This window comes from Acomys minous (genome assembly GCF_964271855.1).
Source record: "Acomys minous genome assembly, chromosome: 17".
In the NCBI taxonomy this organism is placed as follows: domain Eukaryota; kingdom Metazoa; phylum Chordata; class Mammalia; order Rodentia; family Muridae; genus Acomys; species Acomys minous.
Window position 1 is genome coordinate 45,765,942 of NC_140500.1, and position 19,697 is coordinate 45,785,638.

Below are 19,697 nucleotides of genomic sequence, written 5' to 3' on the forward strand. Positions count from 1 at the left end.
CTCAGCATCTCCCCTCTTTTCTCATTTAGTGCACATAGTTTCAATCCCCCGCTCATCTCATTTATTAATGTTTCATCCATAGCGGCTAATCTGCTATTTGGCTTGTCCAGTGGATTCAGTATTATTGCTACTGTATGTTCATCTCTAGAAATTACATTTAGTTTTGCCTGCATAAGGTCTATTTGTTTCCTTATTGCCTTCATGTTTTCCTTTAAATCATTTAACGTATTCACAATATCTTTTTTTCCCCCCAGTCTTATTATGATCATCATTCTAGGTCTTTTATTACTGAATGTTATTTCTTCTGGTAGGGATGACACCTCTTGGCTCTTCTTCCTAGACTTCAAAAGTGTAACTATTTCTCACTTAGCTACTAAGATTTTAAAATGCTGTTTAGCAAAGCCGTGCCTGTCCTGTTGATTGGCACTAGAATGCCCCACGCTCTGAAAGCTCTGGGGATGGCTTCACCTACAACTACTTGGGAGGAGTTAATCTTTCATTGAACCATTTTCTTTTCTGATCTTATAACTTCTCACCATCACATGAACAGCTAAGGACCAAGTTAAGAGCTGGAAGTGGACATGTGTAGATCTCAGAAGCATCTTCTCCAAGAGCTTCCTCTCCCTGCATGGATCTGCCTATCACACTGCAGCTGCTCCTGCATGGATCTGCCTATCACACTGCAGCTGCTCCTGCATGGATCTGCCTATCACACTGCAGCTGCTCCTGCCACACGCTGCGCTCCAAGTTCCAACTCCTCCATACTAAGACTCTGCTGCGCTTTGCTTAGCTCTCCCCTCGTATCATTTCAATGTAGAAAGGGCCCAGGATAGATATCTAAAGCCCCTGTAGGCATTGTTTCCTTGCCGTCCTACGTAAAGAATCTGCCTTGAGTTGAAATTCATCTGGTATCTGTTTCGTCTTCTCTTCCTCTTATAGTTTTCATATTTTGGCTGATTATGACAGGAGTGCTAAGCTGGTACCAATTCCATCATGTTCAAATGTGGAAGTAAGTCATATTTATTTAGTGTGATAGTTGCAAGCCCAGTCAAACTATATACAATCCTTCCTGTAGTCCTCATTCTTATGCTTGAATCCCAAGAAGATTAATTATATCGTCAGTGTATCTCTTTCCCATCTGGTCTTATGTGTCTGCTGGGTATCTCTGAATCTTGACAAGATCAAAAGTGCCATATGGAAGGATATCTACATGGGTCCAGGTCAATATAAGGTCCACTAATGTCTTATATGGGTCAAATTTGATGTATAACATTCTCAGTCTCAAGGTCATGGATAATGCATTATTTTACAGTTATATGACCTGTAATATCAACTAATCTCCCCAAATACAAGCAAACATTATAGTAATATATTAGGAGAATAAGAGACTGTACACTTTTCATTATGGTATCAACCTAAATTAGCTTAAATCTAATGTCAGAAAATAGGTTTACTTATTCCAATATTAAAGACAGGAAGAAAAATCTATTTACAACTCATTTTAATGATTCCATAGCCCCAGTGCTTTGGATGTTAAGAAAAACATTTGAGACTACCTCAAAACATAAGTCTCATATTTTGAAATCTATAAACTACTTGTCAAGAACTGAAATTTTTATGTGGATCCTAAAAGTGAATTTTGGTAACATCATAGTATCTATTGTGAATGAAGAAGAATCTTTTATTAAGTGGAAGGAGACTGCCTCTAAGATATACATGCATAGACATCCAGTCTGTAAATGGATATGACCTGGAGACAAAACCAAGAATATATGTTATCATTAGAAGATTTTTATTCATCTGGCATTATCAAACATTTTAGGTAAAATAAATTTAATGTGACTATTTTAGGCCTTGAGGGTCTTGGCTTTGTCAGAGTTGTTCAGTTCTGCCATTGTGGCGTGAAAAGAGGCACAGAAAGGGAGTAAATGCATGAGTGTAACCACAGTTCAGCAAAGCTTTATTTACACCAGATACTATGAGCTACCTTTGGCTAACATCCTGACGTGGCCAGATAGCCTAGCACGTCTGGAAAATAGAAACACTGAATAGGCTCTGAATCGTCAGTGTACCCACACCTGAACGCACACTCACTGTTCATCTGTCAATGACAGGCACCAGTGTCTTGAAAGTTAGTTCTCAAGTCTCCTTTGATAGTTCCAATGTTAATCTATTTTTTCTGTTTATCTACATCTTTGCTTTTGACTTTCATTCTCGGTTTTGGGAATTTGTTTAAGTTTTTGAGCCATTCTCCATCTTGTTACTATTTTTTTCCTATTAGACTGTTTAAGGATGGAGAACTCAAATATGTTTTGTGTCTATGTCCCAAATATTGAGTGGGCCAACACATGTTGTGGTGGAGTGAGAGTGGGCAATATGAACTCTTTTTTGTTTTTTATTTTGTTTTTTAATTTTTTTCAATATGAACTGTTAAGGATACCATTTGTGCTTTAAAGATCATGATGAAGAATAATTTTACCCATGCCAACTTTTTTACTTATTGTTCCCTAGAGCAAAAAAGTAGCAAGCCTTAAGTGGTAATCAATAACTATAAGTTGAGGGAACCTCCTGATTGATTAGGGAAAATGTCCATCAAAAATGGATTTCAATATAGAAATACATTATTTTATTTGTGTGTGATGGGTGACACATGTATGTGGAGGTCTTTAGTAAGAATTCTGGAATTTTGCTCTCTTAAAAAATCATAGAAATATTATAAGAATATGTTTTCATTTAAACCCCAGGTGTTGGGATATGGCGCTGCTTCCCAGCAGCTGACTATGATGTCTCATGCTCTATCAGAGGCATGTTTTTTTGCGAGCTGCAGATAGTTTCTGTGATTGTGTGACATTTGGAATTCTGGAAATTTTTCAGAAGATATATAAATGCTGGGGCCTGTATGGATGTTTGGTCATTCAAAGGGGTTGGTTGCGGTTTGTTAGTACTCACGCTAAAAGAAGAAACAAAGAAGAAAGAAATTAAATTTAAGGTTCTCTCTCTCTCTCTCTCTCTCTCTCTCTCTCTCTCTCTCTCTCTCTCTCCTCTCTCTTTCTTTCTTTCAAATCTAGTGAAAGTGGGTGAAATTGGGGGATAGAGTGTGAGAAAAAGAGGAACCTACAAAGTACCAAAGACCAAAGACCAGTTACAAGCAGAGAAGAAACAGGAACAAATAAATTAGATCCCTCTCTCTCTCTCTCTCTCTCTCTCTCTCTCTCTCTCTCTCTCTCTCTCTCTCTCCCTCCCTCCCTCCCTCCCTCCCTCCCTCCCCCCTTCTCTCCCTCCCCCTATCCTTTTTTCTCTTCTATGTAGTGATAGGTGGTGAAACAGGGAGAGCGGAATAAAGAGTGGGAAAAAGAGGAACCCACAAAGCAGCAAAGACTGGTTACTTGGCCAGAGGTCAAGCCTAGGAATGTTCCTCAGGAGCCATATATCTAAGCTGGTCAGTGAGCTCCAAGGTCTTTTTATCTCTGTCTCTCCAGAGATGCAAGCACATGTAACCACATCCTGCTTGTTCCATGAGTTCTCGGGACTGAACTCAGATCCTCATGATCATGTTCAATTGAGCTCTCTTCCCTAAGTCCCAGCAATATTCTTTTTAAAGAAATCAAGCATTTTAAAAAAGCATCCAGAAAGAGATAAACATATGCATGTTAATATCTTCATAAACCATTATAACATCCACATTGGGTTGTTGTGAGATTTTAATTAAAAGGACATATATAAAGGGGGCAAAAAACTGTGATATTACACACATTCAAATGTTAAACCTCTGGCTCTCATATATCAAACACTAGAGAAATACTAACTGAGACAATCAAATTATGAAGGCAAGCACAACTTTTAAAGAGTGTTTTCATAAGAAATATGTCTTATTCCTTAAATACAGCCCTACTGCAGCAGAATAAACAGCAACTGAAACCTTCCTTAAAAGATTCAACCAAGAGCCACGCACTAGCCTTTGGGAGGATTCTTCGTACATCTAGGCAAGGTCTGCAGAACAGACAATGGATCATGTGGAAAGACAAAGACGTAATATGCGGACATTTTCGTAGACTCTCCAGTGCTTTACTCTACTGTCTGGAAAACAGGGCTGCCTAATTATCTGTTAGATTTTAGTATGTTCACACTCAAGAAATGTAACTAGGAAGAACCAGACAGAAATTTCTTCAGAAAAGTTTATAAAAATAAACTACAGTATAAAGAAGGGCCTTATAAGTGTTTGCTCATGCATTTCCCCCAAAAAAGCAAAATAAAAATATTTAATAATCTCTTTCATATGGCATAACTTCACTCATTTTTTTGCCCTAGGCAATGAGAAAATTTGTCAATAAACTTGCTTTGACCATTTTCAAAAAGGAAACCTAAGCTAAAAAGGTATAATTCTTTGAGCAAGAAAATGATCCTTAAACTAAATCATAACCACATTTTCAAAGTTTTTGAATTTAAAAAAGAGAAAATAAGTAGGAAAACTAATTCCAGAAGAAAAGCTGAGAAGAAATTTATGGAAAAATCAGACTTAGAAATTAGCAATGAAAAAGTTTTCTTGAAAAATATGAACTGGGGCCAGCTACATGGCTCAATTGGTAAAGGAATTGGCTTGCCAAGCCTTGTGACCTGAGGTGGATTCAACATGGTAAAAGAGGAGAATCAACCCTCTCAAGTTGTCCTCTGATATCCACATGCCCACTATGAAAAATAGGATATTGCACACATATACACAAATAAATGAATAGATATAATTAAATATTTTAAAGAAAAATAAGCTGAAGAGTAATTACATTTTATGTTTTATTTTGTCAGATGGAGAAAATAATAGACAACAATTTGATCACAGAATTATTTTATTCAAATTCCTAAGGATCATGTCTTATCCAAAGAACATGGGTCCGGAGTATGCAAGACTGACTGGTGCAGGAGTTGGACGAAGGACAAAAGTAAACTTTGCCTTCTGAATTTCAGCCTGTCCTCAGTAGTGTTCCATTGCTCAGTTCAATGCATACAAGTTATTGTGTAGAACAGACAGTGAGTTGTAATGTTTCACTCTAAGTCTTCTGTCTTGAGTTACATAATGAATCCCAAGGGCTTCCCAGTGCTATTTAGAAAACCGTGTCTATATGGACTCCAGTGTGCGATGGAAGATAAACCTTTGCCTTTACCAACAAGAGAACAAATGTGTATTAATTGTCAGTGTGAACAAGAAAGAAATGTCACACCAGGGATGAAGGAAACAAAAGAGTGAAAGAGAAAAACAATAAAGAGTTAGAACAGCTTAGGTTACTAGAGGGCCACCTTTTAATAATTACAAATTCTCTCCTGAGATTCTAAACGACAGCTATCTCCACACATTCCTTTTACTTTTCCCTAGATTAATGCTTTCCATATAACAGTGGCAGTGACTTGTGTACCAAATTCTTAATTCTTGCCATATCACTGTGCAGTGTTAGACCTTATATATTTGTTCGATTAACTTACTTTTCTTTTGCTTTAAAATATTTTATTAATTCATTGAGAACCAAATATGTTTCCATCCCCAATTCTTCCCCTTTTATAACTTTGACCAACATACAACAAATTCACATATAACCTGCTTTGCTTTTTTTTGGGGGGGTTAGATATCCCTTACTTCCAGCCTTTACCTTATGCTTGAGAAAATTTGTGTTCAGAAAATGTATGTAATTTGCCCATGAGGATGCAACTCTCGAATTTGAATACAAATGTGCCATGTGGAGAAGTTGCCCTCTAAAAACCTGAAATTAACTTCGAGGATGTTGCGAAAAATGAGTGGATGGGCTTGCCAACCAGCAAAAGCAGAAAAGAGATAGGGAAGGAGTTTTGGATGATTGCTTAATCCAAGCAAAAACAGTTCAGTGTCTATTTTCCATTGTAAATTTCCCAAGACTAAAAAAATGCAAGGTTCATATAGTTTCTTTCAGATGCTTTGAGCTTTGGAACAGAATGAGGCTAAGAGTCCCATCTTGAAAGGAGTGCTGAAAAATGAACTAAGGTCAACTTCTCATTAGCCTGTGTCTACTTCTTCAGGCTATTAACAGTGTACATAAGAGTCTGCATTCCACAAAGCAATAGAAGCCACATTTTTATCACAAGCTCATAATTTTGGAATTAGTGAATTTTGGCTCCAAAGCCTTAAGGCTGACAGATAGCTGTAGTAATTCCAAAAAGAATCTAAATTTATGTGTGTCTGAGCAGAACATCCAGCATTTACATTTTTCTACGACACACTCCCTATGTGGCAGATGATGTGAAAAGTCAAAATTTAAAGGATGAACATAAAATGTACAGGACATCTTTAGGATACCCAAAATTATGAAGAGCAACTTCCAGTCACATAAAATCCATTTTATGATGTATTCTTTCAATATGGAAAGAGACTTCTTCAGAAAACTCCCCCAGCTCCTTAAACTGATAATACACACACACACACACACACACACACACACACACACACACACACACACACACACACACCCAGGAATGCAGAGATGTGTGTTGTGGAAAGGAGCTCAGCAACGGGCATGTGCTGTGTTTGACTGAACTGTTAGGAAAGATTACACTGCTTGAGAATTTTACATGCTGATTTGTCAAAGAAACCAGATTTTCTAAATCAAAAAACAGCTAGAAATGCATGTTAAGATAGGATCTACGACATCATTTCGAATCCATTTTGGATGAAAAGACTAATTTACTTTATTCTAAAAACACACAGAAAACATTATTCACTCCAGAAGAGATCAGCAAAGATGGTTCTAGGATGAAGTCAACATGAGGAAATAGCATGTTCTTTTTATGTGACAAACATATCCAAATCACTCATGGGCAGGAACTATCTTTTATTTTTCTGTTACTATCTGCCTGTAAATCCTGTCATCTAGCCCCCGTGATGTTCTTGTCTAAGTACTGCACACCACAGATGGACTTCCAGAAATTGTTTTTAGGCAATAGTTACTCTGTTCACTATTATTTAATGTTATTTTTGGAAATTCTGGATAATCCAAAAAAATAAAAATAAAAAATAAAAAAATAAAAAGAAAGAAAAGGATATCACTATTACAAAGAAGGAGATAAAATCATAAATATTTGCTAGGAGCTCAGAAAAGCTAAGAAAATTGGACTTAATAAACATTCAAGATTATTACTCATAATAAAAATGGGCAAGCAAAAGATTAGATTACGGTATTACATTTTGTCTAATATATCAGCACGTTATAACAAATTATTCTGCTGTAAATACTATCAGATGAACTTGTCTTTCCCCTGTGTTGAAGACATAAATTAGAACCATGTTTCTCAAAGGTAATTGGATTATACATATTAGATATTTATATTTTGGATCCAATAATTTTACTTTTAGCACTTTTCTAAGAAAATTGGATACTGTAAAAGTGAAATAAAATAGATACTTTCAGATGCACACACACATACACACACACACATACACACAAGTGCACATATACCTAATGTTCATTAAAAAGTATTATATCCTCTTGATCGAACATTGAGAAAAACAATGTTCTAAGGAAATGAGACGTGCATATCACACCTTTTCCTCCCAGGCTCAGGGATCATTGTACAAGAGGGTGTGGAAAGACTGTGAGAGCCAGAAGTGGTAGGTGATATCGAGGGAAACATGTTCTCCAGGCACAGGAAGGAAGGTAAATATATGAACTCAGCGATATCATAACGACATGCACAAGACCTGTGTAAATTCAAGCCAGACAAAACCCCAGCATGGAGGAGGGAAGGAGGGCACACAATTCTGCCCCCTGCTGAGGATCTATTGGAATTTAGTTGCTTCTAGAAAAGGGGGAGTCAGTTTTAATCATGTGACCCCTAATAGTTTGGCCATACTCCCCGACATGCCCCACTCCCCAAAGTAGTTGGGCAACACGAACTCGATTCATTGGGGGAAAAAAAGTTAAAATCTCAGTTGGGTTGACAGGGAGGTAGGTGAGAGTGGGCAAGTGGATATGAAAGTAGTGGGAGGGTAAGTGTAATTAAAACACAGCTTATGAAATATTCTAAAAATTAATGAAAATATCAATGTAAAAAGGAATATTATAGGATACATTAGACTAGATAGCTTCTGATATGCTAGTGAGCTAGAAATGGAATAGAAAACCTAATATGTGGCAATAGCCAGATCTTGATTCTAAAGTACTGATATCATGTTGCTGGGAGACGGCTCCATGGGTAAAGCACTTGTCACACAAATGGGAAGATAAGAGTTGAGACACACAGAACTAGACATAGGAGGGCCCAGCTCCAACCCCAGTGTTCCTATGGCAGTATGGGGGTACACTTGAACCCTGTGGGCCAGCTAGCCTGGCACATGCAGCAGTGACCAAGAGACTGTCTAAAACAAGGTAAGAGGTGAGAACTGATGCATGTGGCTGTCTGTCCTCTGACCTCCATCAATGTCCTGAGTCAGGAAATCAGCCTTTCCCCTCAAAGCCAAATGAAAACCAGAAAGAACAGTGAACTTTTTCTTTAGATTCTTCTCTTATGTGCTCCCCAGCAGTCACTTCCTGCTGCCCTCCTAAGTTCCCCAGCCCTAGCGACTAAAGATTACAGGAAAAGGTATCTAGTTCTCCTCTTAGTTGTGAAGAGAAAAACAAAAACAGAAAGAAAACAAAAACAAACAAACAAACAAAAAGCCAAAACAGCTTTGGAACTGGTGGCGGTAAGAATTAAGGTTCAACACAACTGAGCTTGGATTTACAAAATGTTGCACTCTGATTCCTCCCGGGGTAATATTTAGAGCCATCCTTCTTATTTTCTGAGACTCAAACATTATATCCTTAGTTGCGTTCTCTAGGCATTTTAATGTGAATGTTTATAGATATCTCCCAGATGAAATATCAAGTGTTAATACATTTGGGCCTTGGTTTATTCACCAGCCTGTCCATAAAATGATGCCAGAGCTTTGCCAGGTACATGGCAGGTACTCATTAAATATTGGATGATTGCATAAATATATGCACTATTACTTTAAAGGCCTGTGGGCTCCTGAAATAGTCACAAATATTTTAATAGGACTGGGGAATTATTAAAGGATGGGGTTTCTGCAGTGCTTTGCAACTGTGGTCATTAGTCACAGCCTTTATGCTGACCCAGTCCTTTATATTATACAAGTGTACTTCATGATGTCAGTCTTTTAATAGACCATGATCATCCACTGACAATACTCTTCCAGTCATACCAGAGAAAATGCTAATTGAACACCTACTAGATGCCAATTACTGTAGTCATTATCTACAAGCATAAAATTACACTCAGCCAACAGTGTTGGAAACCTTGGATGAACACATGTTCTAAGGTAGGTGCTTGGTTAGGTCTGAAGTTATAATTAGTCATGCATTTGGAGAAGACATGTTCTCAGAAGACGATCTTACAGCCTAGATTTTCAGATGAGGGGTGCCTAAGGCAAGATTGAGATGTGTTCCTGGTTCCTAAATGTAAGCCCTATCTATCTAAACAGGGGCCTTATAAAGAGCCAAAGGGAAGGAGAGCTTTTGTGTAGGCAGTGGGTTTCTCCCCTCCTCTTCTCCAGCATGTTTCTGTCACTCTTCATTGTCAACCTGAGTAGGCAGAGAAGGGACACCTCTGGCTGTGTGAGAGAAATTCCAGAAAGTTTTAACTAAAGAGGGAAGACATATCTATCATGTGGGTGGACCATCCAAATTTCAGGCATAAGGGTCTGAGTAAAAAGGAAAAAAATGAGCAGGAACCAACATTCATCTCTCTTCATTGTGCCTGAGGATATAAAGTAACCAGCCACATAATGCTCCTGTGGCCATGCCCTGCCCACCATCATGGACTGTACCCCTCAAACTGTGAGCCACAATAAATCCGTTCTTCAGTTACTTTTCAGAGAAAAGTAATGGATTCATTGTTTATTTCTGCTATTAGAAAGGGAATGGGAGCCTCTATGTTCCCAACCATAGTTCTCCTTACACTATACAAGGAGTACTCAAACTGTTGATGCACATATAAAGGAGAACTGACAATTTTATAAATAGGTATAAAACAATTCCCATTCACTGCATTCAACCAACTGCTAAATACCATGAACACCATTTTACTTGTGCTATCTCATATCAATATTCCAAATGTATGTGACAAAAAGGAAACTCATAGTATTTTATGAACCTTTCCAAAGACAATATATTGCAGGTTGAAGTTTTGGTATATGCGTTAAAAAACTAGCACGTCAGTTGTGGGGAACACAAAAAATGTACGCCAATGATGAAAGAAAATAAACACAAATAAAACATTTCACAGGACAGGCTGTAAGATGACATTCTCCTGAAGAAAAAAAAAGGGTCATAGAAATATCCAGATATTTACCTTTTTATCCAACTTATCCCAACAAATGCATACTTGTTTTCACCCTTACCTGTGTTCAGCTAGAAAGCGACAGGATTGACTTTCATAAAGCTAAACTGTCATTGGGTAGCTCACAGCTTGCCAAAAATAGGTTTTCAATGGGAATTAATATTGTCTGGCTCCAGATTATAATTTTCCCACTGTCCTTTGTTGACCATGCTTCTACTGTGCTGATCTTAACTTGGATTATATTTTTAATGTTAAATATTGTATTTCTTTGGTATTGCTACATTATCAGAGTCAAGACAGGCACAAAGACAAACTTATCACAATTTTGTCTTATTTCACATGTTAGAAACTAAACCAGAAAACATTATTGCCATCTCTATATGACAAGTAATGCTAACAGGAAATAGTTTTTTGGGGGGCATGTTACCCAGATGGTGGCAGAGGCAAAATTCTATACACATTGAACCACAACCAGAGACTATTTTTAACCTTGCCTTTACCTGAAACATTATTTAGAAGAGCTCTGTAGGTTGGGGACAGAAACTTGCTCTCTCAAGATAGTCATGGCCTACCTCATATGACTTTCATAGGTAAGCAGAATAGTCAATGGGCAAGGGAGTGACAGATGGGTTTGACAGATAAACTATAGGGAAGGAACACTTTCTACCTATCTCTAAGCAAATGTCCCCTACAAGAGCCATCATGAATTACTGTGACTCATATCACAGGCACTTGGCAGTGATATATCTACATTTTTAATAAGAAAGGTAAACTTCCAATGACAAAAGTTGATACCTGGTAGTCTAAGCTTAGTAGAATGGAGGTATGCCCATCCCTTTGAATCACTGGGAAGAGATACGTGGAAAATTGAGGGCAGGTGCGTGTTACACACCAAGGTTCTTCTGACACCTACTATATAACTAGAACTAACTTGAAAATCTTGTCAAGACACACACACACACACACACACACACACACACATATAATTTGTGTATGTATGTATATGTATGTGTGTGTGTGTGTGTGTATCAACAAGTGAAACAGATGCCCTTATTTTGTGTAAAATTTACCAAATTCTTGATTATTTGTCTTGATACATAGGTATCATGACAATTTTTTTTGAGAGTCCACTTTAGACATGACTGTAATTCAAATATTCCATAGAGATTTTTGAAATCCAAATTATGAATGGCATTTATAATAATCTACACCTAATAATTAGCCCTTAGTCTCTAGTCTACACAACTGCCAGCAGTATTTGACACAAAATGACTCCTTCCTCTTTGGGTCAATATCCTCTTCTGGGTTCGCAGAATAACCTGCTGGCCTCTCTAATGCTGGACCACAGTTATCCTGGGACCTCAGATGATCTGCACTCAATTTGACAAAGCAAGTCACAAAACTATCTAAGATTCAAAGTAAGCTAAACAGGTTGCATGACATGCATGAGCAGGAGGGGACTGTTGGCTGCCATCTTTGAACACTGTATCACACATGAAAAGCAAGTGCAGCTAAACATCTGCATGGAAACAGGTGTCAAGAGATCTGTATCTCATTTGAAAGAATAATGAACTAGTGCATGCTTTGCGTTCTATTCAAATCATCATTTTTCTTTAAATTGTGACAGCTCTTGCTCCATCTTTAGTGACAAAAATATGAGATTTCTAAGTTCAAATACTATTTTCACGCAAGACAGGATTACTTTATAACTACTGTGAACACAACTCAAAGATAAGTGTTCCTGTGTATTTCCTGATTTCTTGGGCTTTCTCACAGGGGTTAAGGTCACATGGTCCAACTTGAGATATGCTCTATGCAAGGTAGGGATGTGAATATATGGTTGTGCTAGGGCTACTGTTTCTCATGATGTCACATTTGTTATTTATCTCATTCATGTTTCAAGAGCAGAACTGATGTGTGGACTGCCATTAACTAAAAAGAGCACCTCAAAGTAAGCATGTCTCCCTGATACTTTTTTTTTGAGTTAAAAAAAGCTTGATTGTCTTCTAAGCTAGTGAATCTTTTAAACTAATGAATTTATAGTGTTTACCACATTTAAAAAAAAGAAAACCTAAGTATACATTTAAGTAATTTTTACATAGGGCTAATTAGCAACTCATATTCATTGTTTAACCCTGACTGGAGTATTCATATTTAATAAGTTATTTACTTAGATGTTCTGTGTGCAAATTGGTTTTTTTATAATTTCTGAGAGAAAGTTCTTACAATATCAAAATATCAACTAAAATATTTAAAAATATGAGTTTGAAAACTTTGGGGTTAAGACCCAGACAGTACATATTTTAAACTTTGGATCCCTTATGATCTGTGTGAAAATGATTGGACTGTGCCATCACATGCAAAAGTCATAAGCTATACTAAAAACAAGCAGGCTGATGTTCAAAATATTTTACTTACAAAGACAACCAGTGGGCCAGATATGACCTATATAGGTTTTGGTTTTTTTGTCTTAATTTAGAAAGATAAATATCAAGATGCCCAATTTATTTCTTCATAGTTGGAGATCTCTAAGCAAAAGGTTTGTATTGTCTCTAAAACCCATATTTCCTATTTTCTGACCAATATATAAAAATATTTATCTCAGTCACAGTCATAGGGGAGGGGAGGAAGGGGAAAATGGAAGGAAGGAAGGAATGGGAGGATACAAGGGATGGGATAACAATTGAGATGTAATATGAGTAAATTAATAAAATATATTAAAAATATTTATCTCACCATTGCTGTGGCATTGGTAGGGCTGAAGTAACAACAATATCAAAATAAACAAAATAGGACCAAATATACAAAATTCAGCAGGACCTCTTTTTTTTTAATTTTAAAATTTATTTATTTACTCACTTTATATCCCGATCATAAACCCCTCTCTTCTCTCCTCCTGGTCCCACCCTCTCCTCCTCTTCCCCTTCTCCTGCCCCTATTCCTCAGAAAAGGTGAGGCTTCCCACCCACCCACCCCAGCTCATCAAGTTGTATCAGGACTGAGCATGTCCTCATCCCCTGTAGCCTGGCAAGGCAGCCTAGCCAGAGAAGAATGATCAAAAAGCAGGCAACAGAGTCCATGTCAGAGACGGCTCCAGTTCTCCTTACTAGGGCATCCACAAGAAGCCCGAGCAGCCCATCTGTGTAGGGAGCCTAGGTCCAGTCCTTCGTCCTTGGTTGGTGTTTCAGTTTCCGCAAGTCCCTCTGGGCCCTGGTTAGCTGGCTCTGTTCGTTCTTCTTGTGGAGCTCCTGTCACCTTCAGGTCCTTTCATTACATAAATAAGTATATTTTTGCAATTCATTCTATCCATGTTATTGCATATTTTGAAGAGGCCATTCACGCTACTCCTCTTTTTTTCTTTTTTTTATGATATTAAGTCATTCGAAAAGCAGAAAGAAACGTTTAGTATTGCACCCATAGGACTGCCATGATGGGACGTCAACAGAGGCAGAACGTATGAAGAAACACATCCATAGGAATTATACTCTTGACAACTTCATCCTAACACAGTTTCAATGCTATTTTCAAGTTCTCCCCGTGACCTGATTGTCACATTTTGCCCTGAGATACTCAGAATCTCTGAATTCAAACTCAACAGCATTTTTTTCCAAGTATGGTATCATCATAATAGCTGGAAATGAAAATGATTCCAAAAATAACTCAAGTTAATTGTGCAGGTGAGAAAATACACCCACCCACACATCAACTAACTAGTGCCAAATTGTCTGAGTAAAAAAATAATCTGGAAAGAGAGCAACGAAGCTCTAAATTGAAAAGGGAAAAAAAACCTAACATGCCACAATATATTTATAGTAATGTTTACTATTATTAACAGTCTCATTTCAAATGCTTATAGGACACAGACGCTGACAAAAATCCTACCAGAAAATCATTTCCTATAGTACATAGAGAACAAAATTATTTGCACACTCTTTTTTTCTAGCAGATTATCTCTTTCTTCTTCCATATACGGCATCTGGTGTTCATGACTCAACTTTGTCTTGTGTCACCTTCTCCATTGTGGCAACATCTGATTAAATCGTTTTAAGAGTTACAGACTTATGCTTTTTAAAAAGAACTCTTTTGGTTGATCTCAGGAGACCAACTTCTGGCCAAGAGTCAGATGAAATCTCTCTTGTCTCCTCTCCTTGCCATGTCCGCATACTTGTTTCCAGAAAATCTATAATATGCAATGATTTAGAATTAATATCCCAATTCCCCAGATCTTTTAATGAATTCACTTACACTTGGGGATGTGCGCAAGGCATCTGTTCATGAACAGTGGAATGATGACCAAGTCCTGACGGAGAAGGCACGCTGCCATCTTTCTCTGAAATACATCCCAACTGAGAAATCAATTGCCTCATGCCTGGGTTTTCTTGTATGTCGGGCTTTTCCCCATTAAATATAAAAGTCCTGTGGATGATTTCTTCTAAGCCACCTACCTTTATGCTGCCCTATCTGTTACATGACAAAGGGAATGACCTATCAGGGGAAACTTATCTGGGTTCCTTCGTACATCTGCACTTGAACTTTCTATGAGAAATTAGCATTTCACTCAATAGCTAGCTATCACTGCTCTGAATTTCAGAAATCATTTTTTTAATTACATGGTGTATAAACAATACCTCTTAATCTTCCATCTGCCAAAAAAGAAAAACCAACCCCCTCAAAAAAACCAACACAAGATGAATCATGTTCTAGCCCTTACAGTAACTCTAGTTAGAAGATTGGGTAACAGAGAATCACGTACATTCATTCATTCATTCATTCATTCATTTGTTCCTTTATGAAATAGTCTATGTGCTAAACTTTAAAAATACTTTTTCATTTTGTGTGTTTAAAAATTGACAGATTTCTTCACAAATATCAGATAGTGGCGACAAAATATGACTTTTGACAGCAAGTACTCTATACATACCCCATGGGGTAATAATTGTCACTAGCCCAACTCTGCTTTTAAATCCAGAGAATCGTGCAGTATTACTGTCTTTGAGATGGATACCAGGTTGTAACCGGGACGCTGATATCCAAAGGAACTTCTGCCACCATATATCTGGCTTGGGTTGAACTTGTTGAGCTGACGGCAGAAGGCTGAGCCTTCATGCGTAATTTTCAGACTGTCCTCTTGCCAATAACTTTGTGCTATCCTACTCCGTACCCAGGGAGGAAATCAACTAGTGTGATGGCCCACTGCATATTCTGAATTTCCATAGAATCACAACCTGAGTGGAGGTTGTCTTTTCGAAAGTCCATTTCATTTGTCCTGGGTGTTGCCCCATGTTTTCAAATCTCAGGACAGAGAACACTGTTGGAAAGATAACATTAATATTCTCCTTCAGGTAGTTTTGACAGTCACTCGTCTCCCTAACTGTGACAACTGAGAATCGCTTAAGTGAGGAAATGGTTGCTTTAGCGCAGAGTCTTCAGCTCCCAGTTTCAGAGGGTTCTTTGTTCGTCATGCGAGGGTAGCATCTATTGTTGGAGCAGATAGCAATGGTAGATAAGGAAGCAGAGAGAACCAAAGCCTGCATCTAGAGATACAACGGTCTACGCCTTCTTTTTCTACCAGCTAAGCCCAACTCTCAGCGGTTCTAAAACTTCCCAAAAAAACACCACTATCTGGTAACAATTGTTTAAAAACCTACATTTGTGGGGCATATTCCAGATACCAATGAAAACAGCCACCATCGAGAGGAATTGTTTTGAAAAATACAACATGAAACCTACTACCATGTAAGTGAAAAATGCTCATTTGTGGCTCAGAATTACTTAAAAGCAGTCAGTTATAAGCATCAAGAAGCAGGAGGCATATAGCTCGTGCCGTCTCGTGGGTAACTAGGAAGGGCTTCTCTGACATCTCTCAACTAGCATGTCCTGGCATTACTCACAATTTCCACAATTGGCAGACCACAGTTGCAAAATCCCACCTGAACTAATCATAGGCTGTCGTGGACTATGTCCTGGAAAGAAGTGAGCTGTGAGTCTCCCTCCTTCACTCCGTATTGTTTACCAGAGTATTACACACAAGATGATATTTACATGAATGAACGAATGAATGAGTAAGTGAGTGAATGGGATAAGTTCAGCCTTTTAATAAGTTTATACATTTTGGCTAGTTTCCCGGTCATCTATCCACAGCTGCAATAATTAAATGCTCACAGATTAATGACTATGTCCAGCTTAGGCCTTGCTCTATAGTCATCAGCATATCTCTAATGATAATGAGCAAGTATTAACATTGATGGCCACATGGAAAGTCTTTTGCTTGGGTTACAAGATCATTTTCCATGTTAATCTTCATAAGAAATTAAGAATATGAATATTAGTATCATTATTTTTTTCAAGATATATATTATTTTATTAATTTGTTCTTGTTACATCTCAATGGTTATCCCATCCCTTGTCTCCTCCCATTCTTCCCTCCCTCCCATTTTCCCCTTATTCCCCTCCCCTATGACAGTTCCTGAGGGGGATTTCCTCCCCCTGTATATGCTCATAGGGTATCAAGTCTCTTCTTGGTAACCTGCTCTCCTTCCTCTGAGTGCCACCAGGTCTCCCCCTCCAGGGAAAATGGTCAAATATGAGGCACCAGAGTACGTGAGAAAGTCATATTCAACTCTCCACTCTACTGTGGAGAATGTTCTCCAACCCTACATCTGACAAAGGTCTAATATCCAAAATATATAAAGAACTCAAGAAATTAAACACCACCAAACCAAATAACCCAATTGAGAAATGGGGCTTGGAACTAAACAGAGAATTCTCAACAGAGGAATACCAAATGGCTGAGAAACACTTAAAGAAATGCCCAACCTCCTTAGTCATCAGGGAAATGCAAATCAAAACAACTCTGAGATTGCATCTTACACCCATTAGAATGGCTAAGATCAAAAATTCAAGTGAAACCACATGCTGGCGAGGATGTGGGGAGAGAGGAACACTCCTTCATTGCTGGTGGGAATACAAACTAGTACAGCCACCTTGGAAATCTATCTGGTGCTATCTCAGAAAAATGGGAATAGGGCTTCCTCAAGACCCAGCTATTCCACTCCTTGGAATATACCCAGAAGATGCTCCAGCACACAACAAGGAAATTTGCTCAGTCATGTTCATAGCGGCCTTATTCATAATAGCCAGAACATGGAAACAGCCTAAGTGTCCATCAATAGAAGGATGGATAAAGAAACTGTGGTACATATACACTATGGAACACTATTCAGCTATTAAAAACAAGGACTTCCCGAAATTTGTGGACAAATGGATTGAGCTAGAAATAATCATAATGAGTGAGTTAACCCAGAAGCAGAAAGAGTCAAATGGTATATACTCACTTATATCTGCATATTAGCCCAAGGGGCATGTCCCATGAAAGCCTTCAAGTACCAGGAAACGGGGACAGTGGGGAGGACATCCTATTGAGTATCATTATTTTTTAAAAATATCAGTCCTAAGGAAGAAATTTTCCCTAAGGGTGCAACTTGACTGGAATCTAGATACTAAGATTACAAGGCCCGGTTCTTTCTGCTACTCCACCTGCCTTAGGTCATATTCATGTTGTTGTTATAAAACACCATGACCAGAAGCAGCTTGGGAAGGAAAGAGTTTTTTTTCCCCCCTATAGATTTTATATGTTCATCATCTAGAAAAATCAGGGCAACCAATCACGGAAGGAACCTGGAGGCAGGAACTGATGCAGAGGGCATGGAAGGGTGCTGCTTCCTGGCTTGCTCCTTCATGGCTTTCTCAGACTGCTTTCTTATAGCACCAGAACCTAGGGGTGGCACCATGCAAAAATGGGATGAGAAATTTCACTTCAGTCACTGATAAGAAAATACACTACAGATTTGCTCACAAGCCAATCTAGTGGGGAAGCTGACAAAACCAGCTGACACACCAACTGCCAATTAAAGTGCACAGACAGAGCCTTTCCTAGAAAAAAAAAATGGATGCACTCCAGCTTAGAGATGTCTACTACTTTGCATAGCTCCTTCTCCTTATGCCTATAGTGCATCGTCCCATACATTAGCCCCACTAGCCACATGAAACTATTATAATAAATGGAAATTAGATAAAATTTAAGAGTAAAGTTTTTGCTTATGTTAGCCACATTTCAGAAGTACTCAAGGACCATATGTAGCTAATGACCCTCTTATGAGACAAAAAGCACAAAAACAGGACTTTGCCATCATTATAAAAATAATTCCACTGGACAGCCTCTGCCCAGAACAAAACAATTCCCATTTTCTAGTACTTAGTAGAAAATCTGTATTTTACCATTTTTACATAGCATGAGGGAAATAAACTGCAACCAGCTTGTTCTTTATTTGGACCGGAAAGACCTCTCATTTGACCTATTGATTTCAATGTGATCTGTTGTTTATCGTTGACGTTAGCCTCCAGCGTCAAAGGCAAGAGGGCCTCTATTTGCTGGGAAATGAATTTTCAATATTTTGTGTCTGGAGTATACTTCTTCACCATTTACTTCCAGAGGTGCAGTGTGAGTGTGAGCATTGGTTTTATGTACAAAGAGAAGCAAAATTCTCTGATCCTCTCAGAGATCAAAACCAAAACACCTTCGCTAAAGGGCTGCCCTCAGGTCATCAGACTGACCCACACCACCTCTTGGACTCCAGAGTGGTACACACCAAGGGGTTCTACATTGCAATAAGTATATAGGATTGTAATCAGGCTTTGATATTGTTCTACCATTTGGTTCTTTCTTTCTCTCTTTTTTACAGAAGATTTTAAAAGGTGCATTGGCCACATAATTTCCATTTCCCATTAAGAACAAGAAATCCCAATGTGTTTTATTAAAATTTTTCATCATGCATATTATACTCCAATTTCTATTTTTTCTCTGAAAAGGATTGATTAAATCAGCAGGTAGCAACTGAATCGTGTTTAAGACTCAGTGTGACTGGAGTAGATTATTTTTTTTTCCTAATTTAAAAAAAAATTATCCTGAGCAAGGCTAGCAACTCCTGTATTTAGTGATACTTGAAAATGACACTGTAACCAATGGTTTTGTTGGTCATTTCACTCCCACTAAGGACATGTAGAGTAAAAAAAAATCAAGTTATTTTTGCGTAATAAAAATTAACAGGTAGCATTGCTGTAAGAGAAACAAATTGTCAGGGGCTATGACCCTGGGTGTGGGGTGCACCTGGCTGCTATATACTGTTGGGCACGTTTTATAGGCTTGATGTAACTTGCAGCTACAAAGTCAAAATAATAGGCCTTTAGTAGTAATAATGCCTTACCTATCTGGAGTGCTTTCCATCTACCGTTACCCCGAGGCGTTTTACATACTATATATAGATACTGTTTCAGCTTCCTCTGAA